The 14,123-nt window shown below is 38.4% G+C and overlaps 1 pseudogene; it reads right to left on the bottom strand.

Annotated features, from left to right (window-relative positions):
• Positions 1-213: 213 nt before the first annotated feature.
• LOC138141869 (ubiquilin-4 pseudogene) lies at positions 214-2,059 on the bottom strand (annotated as a pseudogene).
• Positions 2,060-14,123: the final 12,064 nt, after the last annotated feature.

The raw sequence follows: 14,123 nt of genomic DNA, 5'->3' as shown, positions 1-14,123 counted from the left end.
TGCCAAAACTCAGGCAGGGGCAGAATGGAGGAAAGATGTACAATTAGAACCAAGAGACTCAAGACAGAGCTATGGGGTTAGGTTGCCATGCCCCAAATGCTTCTCCCCTTACTGTCCGAAGAGGCTTGAAGACCAAGAGACAGGGGGTGAAGAGTCATAGGAGATGAGGTTATGGATTTGGAAAGGTTGGGGAGTTGTCAAAGGAACCAAATGATGTAAGGAAGGTCAGTGTTTAGGTGTGCATATGTGGATGTGGGGGTGGGGTGGAGGGGATGGACTCAGGGATTAGGAGGGCTGAGAGCCCAGCAGTTTCTCAATGGCTGCATTAATATCCCCACTTGTAGCAATCAGGGCCTGCAGGTTAGCCTCTCGGTTGATGAAGCCCATGGCCTTGAGTTGCTCCAGCTATTGCTGCAATCGAATCTCTGGTGTCTGAACCTGGAGGGAAGATACCCTGATGGTAGGATTCATCCTGCAAGTATATGTTCTTGGGGACTGGGAATTTCTTCCTCCAGCCAAAAGCTGAATCATTTGTTGCATCAGCTGCTGCTGGGGGCTGGTTGTGCCCCCTCCGGGAGAGGCACTAGCTGGCGTGGATGGGGAAGTGATGGGGGGCTCTGGGCCGCTGCTGCCTCCTGCAGGGGGAGGTGGGATCCAGGGTGCCCCAAAGTTGCCAAAGCTGGGCACCAGCCCTGGGGCCTCCGTCTGCAGTGTCTACAGCCCCTGTTGAATCTGTAGCAGGGCCTGCATGGCCTGAGGATTGGTGAGAATGGACAGTGAGTTGGGGTTCTGCATCTGCTGTACAAAGACAGGGAGCTGGAGCCTGAGCTGCTCCTGCAGCTGGGGGTTTCCAGCAAACAATGGGACATTCACCATAATCTGAGCAGCAAAGTCCGGGTTCTGGGCAAGTGTCTGCATCATACTTTGCATGTATGGGGCAGAGATCATGTTTTGCATTAGCTGAGGATTCTCTGAAATTTGTTGGAGAAGGCCTTGCATCTCAGGGCTATTAAACATCCCTGACCCCAGGCTAGCTGCATTGATCCCAAAGGGGTTGGAGACTGTTGGGTGCACCTGGCTGGTCCTGGAGCCTCTGGTGTCCTCCCCAGTGGGCCCTGTGACCTGGGAGGTGGGGGCTGAGGAGCTCCAGGGGTTAGGGAGGGGCTCCCGGTTCTCAGTCCGGAGAGGTTGGGAGGAGAAGCTGCCAGAATTCCCCACCATTGAGGAGAAGGGATTGTTGCCAAACTGTCCCCAAGCAGCACTGAACATGGGCTCCTGGATGTCTGTGTACAGTTGCTGTAAATCCCCCAGGGATGCTCTCTAGGTTGCTCTGGGCCCAGTCCTGGTTGCGAATCATCTCTTGCATCATGGCAGGGTTTCGAGTCAGTTCCATGGACTGCCTCATTAACTCTGGGTTATTGAGCATATGGCTTATCTCCAGATTCCTCTCCATGAGATTCTGCATCTGTGGGTGGGCCATGATCATATGGTGCATCAGGTCAAGGCTGGACATCATGTCTTGGACAAGGGGGTTCTCCATGATCTGAGACAGCATCTCAGGGTTGGACATCAGCTGCCTCTGCATCTGCTGTTGTAGCTCCATGAAATTGGCTGAGCCAAGGCCTAGGTTGCCCAGTCTTAGGATGCCCCCAAAGCCAGAGAGTATGGATGCAGGCCCACTAGAAGGCCCATCCCCAGCTCCTGGGCTTGGACCACCTCCACTGTTCCGCTGGTTTCCACTAGCAGCATCAGGGACAGAGCTGCTTGAGGTGGATGGCTGAGCAGGGGCAGCAGGTAAAGCTGTAGTGGGGGCGGGAGCAGAAGCAGCATCTGGGGCAGAGGAAGCAGCAGTAGCAGCCATGGCAGCAGCAGTAGCGGTGGAGGCAGCAGCAGCAGGATCTTGAGCCTTCTGTGGGGTCTTGATCACCAAATGGACAGTGAGCCCATCCTTGATCCCATGCTGATTTAACTTGTCTCCATCTTTGAGAATCTTGCCAGAGAAGATCAGGACAAACTGGTCTTGCTGGGCCTTAAACCTCCGGGAGATCTTCTGTTTGAACTCCTTAACCGGTGCACGATCGCAGATCACGATTTCCTCCTTGTCCTTGGAGGTCTTTACGGTGACCCGGATAGGGGCCCTGGCCCGGCTCGGCCCCGGTTCCGGTTCCGGTTCCGGTCCCGGTCCTGGTCCCAGCCCTGTCTCTGGCCCCCAGCTCCGCTCTGCCACGCCGCCGCTGCCGCCGCCCACCCTCCAGCCTGGCCCCTGCTCCTCCTCCCATACTTTCTTTTTCTTTCTTTTCTGATCTGTGTTTTCGTTCACAACTTATATGGAAATATGTTTTTCGTGACCGTACATGTATAACCTATATCAAATTACTTGCCTTCTCAATGAGATGGGGAGGGAGAGAGGAAGGAAAGAGAATGTAGAACTCAAATTTTTAAAAAATGAATGTTAAAAATTGTTTTTAGGGCCAGCTAAATGGCACAATGAATAGAGCACCCACTCTAGAGTCAGGAGGACCTGAGTTCAAATTTGGCCTCAGACCCTTAACACTTACTAGCTGTGTGACCTTGGGCAAGTCACTTAACCCCAATTGCCCTGCCTTTCCTCCTCCCTTCCAAAAATTGTTTTTACAAGAAATTGGAAACATTCATTAAAAATGAGATGCAAGATAAAATGTTGGGCAAGACATCATGGCAATGGGAAAAATAGGGATGACTTTATGTGTGCAATTAATTGGAGACCACAGTGTAGTCATTATAAACAAAAATAAGAATACAAAGAAATACCTGTCTTACCTGACAGGAAAGTAGGAGGAAAAGGGGATAAGAAAAGGGAGGGGATGATAAAAGGGAGAGCAGATGAAAGAAGCAGAGGACAGAAATAAAACAGACTTTAGAAGAAGAACATATAAAAAGGATAAAAGGAAAAAGAGAGAAGAAGCAAAAGAAAATAGGATGGAGGGAAATGCAGTTAGTAATCATGACTCTGAATGTGAATGGGATGAATTTACCCATAAAATAGGAGCAAATAGAAGAATGGATTAGAAACCAGAATCCAACCATATGTTGTTTAGAAGAAACACAATTGAAATGGAGAGAACACAGTTAAAATTTCTGTAGCAGAATGTACTATGCTTCAGCTGAAGTAAAAAAGGCAGGGGCAGCAATCACGATCTCAGACAAAGCAAAGCAGAAATAGACCTGATAAAAGAGATAAGCAGGGAAGCTACATCTTGCTTTTAAAAAACTATATACAATGAAGTAGTATCAGTACTAAACCTATGTGCACCAAATAGCAGAGCATCCACATTTTTAAAGGATAGTTAAATGAGTAACAGGAGGAAATAATAGACAGAAAAAACTATACTAGTGGGGAATTTCAACTTTCTTCTCTCAGAGGTAGATAAATTTTTAACCATAAAATAAATGAGAAAGAAGTCAGTGAGATGAATAGAATCTTACAAAAGTTAGATATGATAGAATTCTGGAGAAAATCAAATGAGAATAGAAAGGAGTGTATCTTTTTCTCAGCTGTACATGGCACCTTCACAAAAATTGACCATGTTTTAAAGCATTAAAAGCCTCACAAACAAATAGAAAAAAAGCAGAAATATTATATGCACACTTTTCAGAAAATAATATAATAAAATTACATCTAATAAAGGGCTATAGCAGCATAGATTAAAAACTATTTGGAAATTAAAGAATCCTAAAGAATGATTGGGTTAAAGAACAAGTCAGAGAAACAATCAACAATTTTATTAAAGATAGTGACAATGAAATAACATTCTTAAACTTGTGGAATGCAGCCCAAGTAGTACTTAGGGGGAAATTTTATCTCTAAACACGTACACCAATAAAAGAGAGAAAGTAGATCAATTAATTGGGTATACAATTAAAGAAAACAAGCAAAAATAAGAACAAATTTAAAATCTCCAATTAAACACCAAAATGAAAATCCTGAAAAACAAAGGAGAGATGAATAAAATTGAAAGTAAAAAACCATTGAGATAATAAATAAAAGTAGGAGCTGGTTTTATGGGGGGAAAAAGATAAACCACTGGTTAATTATATTTAAAAAAAAAGAAGAAAAGTAAATGAATAGTATCAAAAATAAAAAAGGTAAATGTATTATTGATGAAGATGAAATTAAAGCAATTGTTAGGAGTTATTTTGTCCAATTATATGCTAGTAAATCTGACAATCTAAGTGAAATGGATGAATATTTATAAAAATATAAGCTGGCCAGATAAATAGAAGAGGAAATAGAATAATAATTAACCCTATCTTAGAAAAAGAAATCAGACAAGTCATAATTGAGCTCCCCAAGAAAAAATCTGCAGAACCAGATGTATTCACAAGTGAATTCTACCAAACATTTAAGGAACAATTAATCCCAATACAATATAAGCTATTAAAAGAAAAGAATAATGGAGTATTACCAAATTCCTTTTATTACATAAATATGATTTTTATGCTTAAACCAGAGAGAGCAAAAACAGAGAAAGAAAACTATAGATCAATTTTCTTAATGAATATCAATGCAAGAATTTTAAAATAAAATACTAGCAAGGAGCTTATAACAATATATCACAAATGTACACTACGAAAAGGTGAGAGTTACACGAGGAATACAAGGCTAGTTCAATATTAGGAAAATTATCAGCGCAATTGATCAGATCAATAACAATCGCAAAAATCATATGGTTATATCAATAGATGCAGAAAAAGCCTTTGATAAAATACAACACCCGTTCCTATTGAAAACATAGGAATCAGTGGAGCCTTTCTTAAAATGATAAGTAGTAGTTATCTAAAACTACCAACAAACATTATCTGTAATGGGGATAAACTTGAAGCCTTTCCAATAATATCAAGTGAGAAGCAAGGATGTTCATTATTACCACTATTATTCAATATTATGCTACAAATGCTAGGTATAACAATAAGACAAGAAAAAGACAGTGAAGGAACAAAAATAGACAACAAGAAAATAAAACTACAATTCTTTATAGATAACATGATGCTATACTTAGAGTAGTGCTTCTTAAACTTTTTCAACTCATGACCCCTTTTCATGTTTTAGCAGTGCAGTACAAAGTACACATGCTTTGTGTTCAGAACCAAGACTGCAGTGAAGTTGTTTGATGCAACGTGAGCAAGCAATGCCAGAAACACCTCAGATTCATTGATTTTTGAATTAATTTTTGGTTGTTGACCATTTTTTGCCAGATTGCTAAATTATTGCCAAATTTTTTCATGGCTCCATATGGGATTGCAACCAACAATTTCAGAAGTGCTGACTTAGAGAACTCCAGATAATCAACTTAAAAATCAATTTTTCAATTAACAACATCAGCAAAGTTGCAAGATAGAAAATAAACCCACAAAGTATCAGCATTTCTAAATATTACCAACAAAAATCAACATGAAGAGATAGAAGAGAAATTCCATTGAAAATAATGGTAGGAATGCAAGATACTTGGGAGTCTACCTGCCAAGATAAAGCCAGGGATTGTATGAACACAATTCCAAAACACTTTCCACATAAATAAAGACGGATCTAAACAACTGGAGAAATACTACTTGCTGACTTCTTGACTGAGCCAATATAATAAAAATGACAATTCTACCTAAGTTAATTTACTTACTCAGTGCCATACCAAACTACCAAAAAAAATTTATAAGCTAGAAAAAATCATAACAAAATTCATATGGAAGAATAAAAGATGAAGAATATCAAGGTAAGCAATGAAAAAAAAGATTATGGAAGATGGCCTAGCAGTTCTATATTTCAAAATATATTACAAAGTAGTAATTATTTTAAAAATCATACTGGCTAAGAAATAGAATGTGATTGAGATAAAGAAATGGAATTTAACTGGGATTATCTATACAAAGTTTTAAACAGGTATTTTGTATTGAGGAGTAAAACACCTATAGAAAATCACAACCATTTTAGAAAGAAGGGGGAAATTGTTCAGTACCTTGTATCAAATCTGTGATGTTTGTTTCTATGCCATGGCTAAGTTACTATGTTCTGAGTATTGGCTGGTCTCCCTTCTGGAAGAAGTGAAGATACTAGGAAAGGGAATGAACACTTCTCCATACTTCAAATTGTTCGGCAGAATGAAGTAATCCAGAAGCAAATTGAAGTAAAGAAAGAAATTTGAGGTTGAGGAGGTATATACCCTTTTCAGGATAATGGAGAATAGGTGAATGTTACACAAAGGAGAAAGGAAAGAGGAAGGAAAGTTGTACTTTAGAGCTTAAAAACAGATTTGAGGCTCTTCCTGAAGAGTAGAGAGTTGGATGTTTTGAAGGAGAAATTGCTTCTCTTCCCAAGAATAATATAATAGGGTGACAGAAGATATTAGTCATGAATATTAACTTCACATCATTGATTAATGGTCAGAGAAAGAAGAGAAATGTTGGTAAGTTGGTTCTTTCTTGTTCAGAAGTACTGAGGCAGGTATTATTAGACTTGTTCTAATAACAGAGAAATCTATTATCTTCCTGGGGAAGGTATTCAAAATATGAAGAATTTAAGACTTATCAGCATGGATGACAGCTATCCACTTCTGGGGATTCATATGGCCACAAATGACTCTTCCAAATGGAGCCCAAAAAAATATTGTCAGTAAGTATGAAATCTTGGGCAAGAAATTGAAAACTAGAGGGGCATTTTTTTTTGTTTTCTTCTCTGTTGTCCTACAAAGGCAAGAGATGGAGAAGATATAAATTAATTTAGGAATTGAACAATAGGCTTAAGAAGCTTGTATCTAAGAAGGGGATTTGACCTTCTGGATCATTACTTGTAATATGGAGTTGACAGATTCCTGGCTAGAGATGAGAGTGTATATCTAAGAAATGCTGATAAGAATGGATTTTCTGGGTATCTTGCAAATCTAATCAGAAGGCCTTTAAACTAAAAAGGATGCAGGAGTGAGAGTACTATAGATATCACTAAGTTAGACAGTATAGAGAACATTCACGAGAATTTTAAAAATAGCTGAGATACTTAGAAATTCAAAAGAGACAAAATCTAAGAAATGAGTCAGTGTAAATTCTACAACCCAATATATCTATACACAAATGCCCAAGGTTTAGGCAACAGACAAGAGGAACCAAAAGCCCTAATAAAAGAGATGAGGCAATATTCTAAATTAAGATATGAGAAAATCCAGGAACTAGAGGAGGAAAGAATGACACAGTATTTGGTTAAAGGTCAGAAGAGAGTAGAACAGAAATGATGTTGTCACTGGAATATACTACAGACCAAAAGAACAAAAAAGAAAAAGGTAAAGAAGTTGGGTAACAGATTATAAGTCTAGCACAGAGCCTTGATATATATAGTAATAATAGGTGACATTAATTATCCACATATTGTCTGAGTTCTCTCTCTACCAAAGTAGACCAGCTAATAATTTCTTGACTTGCATTAGTGATACTTTCTTCTTTCAAAAGATGGAGGAATTCATAAAAGGAAATTCTATTCTGGATTTGATTCTAATAAACAGGAAAGGAACTGATTGATAGGATGGAAAGGATGGAAACCATAGGTGAAATGATCACTTTATTTTAGTTTTTGATACAGAGGGAGAGGAAATCTGGGCATTGCCTGAAATGTACTCTAGATTTGGGGAAATAAGATTTCAAAAGGTTCAGAGAAAAGATTGCTAGAACTGTCAACTAAAAGACTTCAGCAGAGAGACATCAGCTCAGGGGTGCTTAAGAATATTATTTTGATGACAGATGGAAATAATTCCAATGAAGAAGAGAAAATGGTATTAGTCTAAAGAAATAATGTAGCTGTGCTGGGAATTCATCAACCTTAGGTTCAAAACATGGAATGTATAGAAAGTGGAAGCAAGGCCAGGTAACAGAAGATGAATGAGTTGCTGTCCTATAAAAATAGTGTACTATATTGAGAGGAAAAGGAAAATCAAAAAGATATGACCTTTACATGAGGTAGATAGTATGATTATGACTGACAACAAAAAGAATGTAGAGTTTTTCGACCCATTTTCTTTCTCTTTTCTCTGTTAAGGGGAATGAATTTTGTACTAGAAATGAAAGGGAAAAAAAAATTACTCACCAGGGAGTTGATTCCCAAGATAGGTGAGGAGCCTGAGAGAACCTAGAGTTGCCCTTGAGGAACTCAAATCATTTGACTCAGATGAACTACTTCTGTGAGAACTGAAAAAAACTGACACATGTGGTTGCTGAGCTACTGTTAATGATATCTGAAATATTATAAAAAACAGAAGAGGTATCATAACATTAGAGAAGGATAATTATTGTTGATTTTCACAAAGGGAAGATCCTGACTTCAATTCCTAGGGAAATTCTAGACTAGAGATCATGGAAGAGATGGCTGTTGAATACTTGGAAAGGGGAGCAGTGATTACAAAGAGATATCACAACTTTATGATGAGCAGAAAATACCTAACTTTACCTCCTTGTTTTTTGACAGAACTACTAACAGTAGATGAGGGAAATGCTGTGGATGCAGTTTATCTAGATTTTAACAAAGCTTTCACAAAGTATCTCATTATATTCTTCTGAAAAAGGTGGAGAGATAGGGACTAGATAATACAGTCAGATAGAATCAAGTATTTTCAGATTAGAAAACCAACCTGAGAGAGCAGAGGTTCCCAAACTTATTTGGTCTACCACCCCTTTTCCAAAGAAAAAAATTACTCAGCACCCTACCCTGGAAATCTACTTTCTTTAACCCTTTAACATTTTTTTTAAATTTGCATCATTTCAAATATATATCATATATGTATTTTTAAATAATGCATCTTAAATTTAATAATATATTGTAAATTTGTGATGTTTTTCCTGCATTGAAATTTTGATGACATAATATTGCCATGTAACCATATAATACTATATTGTAAACAAGTCATTACAGGCACATATTCCTGCTAATGCATGCTGTACTTCCTGACAATGCACAACATGGTCACCTGCCAACAATTGCTTGTTAAGACCTGTTAGCAGACTTGACCGTTGATCAGTTATAACTTGCATTTTGTGTGTTTTTTGGAAAATAAGGTAGTCACTATGACTTTAACTCTGTTACACAACAGATGAAACATGTACAAGCGATTTTTCAAAATTTTCTTCTCTTTCCTTATGCTTCCAATGCTCCCTTATTTTTATTCAACACCCCCCCCCCAATTGCACCCAAGGCTACTACCACCTCCCTGGATCATTCCAATGCTCCTTAGGGGCTCCTTTGGTAATCTATGAATGGAGGATTAGACATTTTCTCTGAAGCTCACAACCTCTCAAATTTCCCTCTAAAATAGGAATTATGTGCAAGAGATAAAGCAATTTCAGCTATCTCTGTGGTCTAGAATATACAAAAACACAGAAGAGCTAACAATTCAATGAACTAAGGCTAATTAATACCTAGCTCCTAATGAACTGACTCAGCACTCCCTCCCTGATTCTGCACCACACTCCAAACCCAGCAATGACAGCTTACAATAGAACATAACTCTACCACTCCCTCCTCCTAGAACCACTTAAATCCAAAGAGCAGAAGTTCACTCCAGCTTAAACAATAGCACTGAAGTGCAGTAGCATTGTGTGCTATAACAGAACTCAAAGCACAAAAGAACAGAAGGAAATGGGGGAAGGACTTATGGAACATGTGATTGTGCAGCACTCCACTAAGACTAATGGAAAGATCCTAGCATTTATCTGGGATCAATTCCATCCCCTTAGAAGTCACTCAGAACAGAGAATGAGACTGGTGAACCATGAATTGCCAACTTGGAAAGAGGCTGAGATAGCTTTGAGTTCTAGCCCTCAGGACAGCATAAAACCACAGCAGTATGTTCCTGAATGGTTTATAAAAGAAATATTAATTGCAAAAACAGAATTTATGACCTGTTTAGTAGACATAAATTATCTTTCAGACATGTAGTTGTATCTAACTAACTCTTCATGACGCTATGGACCATAGCACGTTAATACTGTCTATGGGTTTTTTTGTTTTTTGTTTTTTGGCAAAGATACTGGTGTGGTTTGACATTTCCTTCTTCAGCTCATTTTACAAATGAGGAAACAGGGTCACATAGCTAGAAAATGTGTGAGGCTAGATTTGAACTCAGGATTTCCTCACTCCAGGTTCTATCCACTGAGCATCACTGCTCCACCAACTAAAGATTTTCCTTTAAGTAATTAGGAAAAGGCCTCTGTATGATGGACATTGATTTCTTATACAAAAAGTCCTTTTCCAATACCTCATTGTTGTACGGAAGTGATGTTTTGGTTTCATAAGTGGAGAGAGATGGTACCCACATCAATAGCTAGGTGTTAGAATGTAAGCTTATTTGCATTTAAGAGTGAACATAAAACTTAGAAAGATTTAGCTGGCAAATAAACATATGAACCAGGAGAGAGATAATGGCTTTTTTTCTTAGCATTTAGGTCCCCTCCCCCACAATGCCTTTCCCTTTACTAATCATTTAATGGGAGGGAAAAATAATTTGGAATTGAACCCTGAAACCCTATGTAATTTGTTAGAAATGTAGCTTCTACCTAGATGATGATTATATAACATTTGTCTACTAGAAATTAAATTCCGAGTCATGTAGATTTTCTAGCCCTAAATTAGAAAGAGGGTCTCCAAGAATGACACAGGCCTCATTGTTTAGGAAATAAAGTTTTTAAAATTAAGCCTAGAGCACAAACTAGCTAGTATTACTCTTTGTGACAAAAAAGTTGAAACTGGGTCAAAAAATATCCTTCTGAATAGTCAGTCAATAAACATTTATTAAGCAACTATTTTATGCCAGACACTGTAGGGATACACACACAAAAAAAGCATAAGACAGTTTCTACCTTCAAAGAACTCACAATCTAATGGGGGAGACAATATACATGTACAAACTAGTTATATACAGGATAAATAGGAAATAATTGAGAGGGAAGGTGCTAGAATTAAAAAAAGTTGGGAAAGCCTTCCTATAGAAGATGAGATTTTAATTGAGACTTAAAGAAAGTCAGGAAAGTCAGTAAGAGATGTAAAGGGAGAACATTGCAGGCACGGGGAGCAGTCAGAGAAAATGTCCATATGGAGTTTCTTGCTCATGGAAAAACAAGGAGTTCAGTGTCAGAACTGATGAGTATGTAGTGAAGTGTAAGAAGACTGGAAAGTTAGGATGGAGCTAAGTTATGAAAGACTTCAAATGCCAAAACAGAGGATTTTATTTTATCTTGGAGGCAATAGGGAGTCATCGGATTTTATTGAGTAGGGAGATGACATGGTTGGACCTGTACTTTAGGAAAATCACTTTAGTGGCTAAATGAAGAATAGACTGAAGTGGGGAGAGACTTGAGACAGGGAGACCCACCAGCGGGTTATTACAATAGTCTAGGTGTGAAGTGATAAGGGCCTACACTAGATTGGTGGCAGTGTTAGAGGAGAGAAGGTGACACATTAGAGAGATGCTGCAAAGGTGAACTCAACAGGCTTTGGCAACAGATTGGATATGGGAGGTGAGGGATAGTGAGGAGTTGAGGATGACCTGGAGGGGAACAGCCATTTCAACCAGCCAGAAAACAGATCGACAGGAAGAAATGCCTGGTAGAGACTCTATGTCTCACAGAGTTACATATCCAGAGCTAATTATGCATCTAGCAAGGACTATGGGACACCTGAATCCAATGGGAAGTGTCTAGCATAGTGCCTGGTACATACCGTGTTTCCCTGATAATAAGACACTGTCTTATTATTTTTTTGGACAGAAAAACACCAGAGGGCTTATTTTCAGGGGAGGGCTTATTTTAATGAACATTGACAGCAATTTTAATAAACAGGTAAATGTGAACAAAAAAATGTACCTTTATTCAATAAGCAAATCACTGGGGAAGAACAGGATGACGCGCTCACTGCTGCAGCTCTGATTGGATGCAGCTCGGAGCGCGGTGTGCGTTTCACGGGGGGGGGGGCGGTGCATACAGAGGGTACCATAATGTAGCGTGTAGTGCAGGGGATCACCTTCACTACAGTAGCAATCTCAATAGGGCTGATTTTTGGGGGAGGGCTTATTTTAGAGGAATCTTACACAGTAAGGGGAGGGCTTATTTTCAGGATAGGTCTTATTATCGGGGAAACACGGTAGCAGCCTCTAAATAATTTCTGTCTATATGTCTATCTGTCTATGGATCTGGAGGCCTAAATTGCCTCCTCCATGCATGTGACCCTACTATACATATTCTCTGTGTGTATATACATGGGGAATGCACACATATACATAGGGAATACATGTATATACATACATATATATGTATTAGACATAGATTAAGGGCATGAGTGTTAATCAATTATTTTGGAAATTTTTTTTTTAAATGAAGAGGTGATAAAGAGGGATATACTGGGAGAAAGGGGAAAGGGAAAAGTAGAATGGGGAAATATTTGTCACATAAAAGTCACCCAAAGAAGAGCTTTTACAAAGGAGGGAAAAATGGGAAGGCAGGAAATACTTGAACCTCACTTTCATCCAAACTGTTTTCAAAGGAATAAGAGCTCAGTTGTGTATAGAAATGTAACTTATCCCACAGGAAAATAGGAAGGGAAGGGTGCTATAAGAGATATAGGAGCAGGGATAGTACAAGGGAGGGTGGATTAAAGCCAGATAGACTTTTTAGTGGGCATAGGAGAGAGACAGGCAAAAAGACAGAGAGACAGAGACAGAGAGACAGACACAGAGAGAGACTGAAGATAATGGAATGAAGAGAAATATACAGTTAGTAGACATAACTGAATGTGAACGGGATGAGCTCACTCATAAAAAGGAAGCAGATAGCAGAATGGATTAGAAACCAGAATCCAACAATATGTTTTTTATAAAAGACACACTTGAAACCAAAAGACACATACACAGAGTTAAAATAAAGGGCTGGAGAAGGATACAATATGCTTCAGCTGAACTAAAAAAGGCAGGTGTAGCAATCATGATCTCAGATAAAGCAAAAGAAAAAATATACCAAATTAAAAGAGATAATCAGGGAATCTACATTTTGCTAAAAGGTACCATAGAGAGTGAGGTAATATTAAAAAATTACAACAACTTTCTCTGATAAAGACCTCATTTCTCAAATATATATTGAGCATAGAACTGAATCAAATTTATAAAAATAAGAACTGATAAAAGTTCAAAAGATTTGAACAGTTTTCAAAAAAAAGAAATCAAATCTATCTATAGTCATGTAAAAATTCTTTAAATCACAATTGATTAAAGAAATGAACATTAAAACAACTCTACTACTTCACACCTATCAGATTGGCTGAGAAAACATAAAAGAAAGTTGACAAATGGTGGAGGGGATGTGGGAAAATTGGGATATTAATGCATTGTTAATGGAGTAGCAAACTGATCCTATCATTTGGGATAATAATTTGGAACTATGCCCAAAGGATTATAGAACTGTGAATACCCTGTACCTCAGCAACCATTACTAGGTCTGTAGCCCAAAGAGATCAAAGGAAAAGGAAAAAGACCTATATATACAAAAATATGCATAACAGCTTTCTTTTGTGGTGGCAAAGAATTGGAAATTGTGGTGATATTCATCAGACAGCAGCTAAACAAGTTGTAACATATGATTGTGATGGAATACTATTGTGCTATAACTAATGACAAGGGGATGATGGTATCAGAAAAACATGTGAAGATATATATGAACTGATACAAAATGTAGTGACCAGAATCAAGAGATTATTGCACATAATAACAGCAATATTGCAATGATGATCAACTGTGAAAGACTTAGCTACCATGATCAACACAATGGTTCCCAAGACAATTTGAAAGGACTCATGATGAAAAAATGCTATCCACCTACAGAGAGAGAACTGATAAACTCTGAGTGCAAACTGAAGTATAATTTTTTCACTTTCTTTTTCTTGTTGTTGCTTTTAAGATTTTTCTTTTTGCTTTTTGGAGGGGCAAGGCAGGGCAATTGGGGTTAAGTGACTTAGGCAAGGTCACATGGCTAGTTTTGTGTTAAGTGTCTGAGGCCAGATTTGAACTCAGGTCCTCCTGATTCCAGGGCTGATTGCTCTATTCACTGCACCACCTAGGCACCCCCTTTTT

This window comes from Petaurus breviceps, unplaced genomic scaffold (assembly GCF_028583685.1).
Source record: "Petaurus breviceps papuanus isolate PSGF00001 unplaced genomic scaffold, PetGlider_PUasm1.0 90504, whole genome shotgun sequence".
Classification (NCBI taxonomy): Eukaryota; Metazoa; Chordata; class Mammalia; order Diprotodontia; family Petauridae; genus Petaurus; species Petaurus breviceps.
This window is presented reverse-complemented; position numbering and strand designations above follow the sequence as displayed.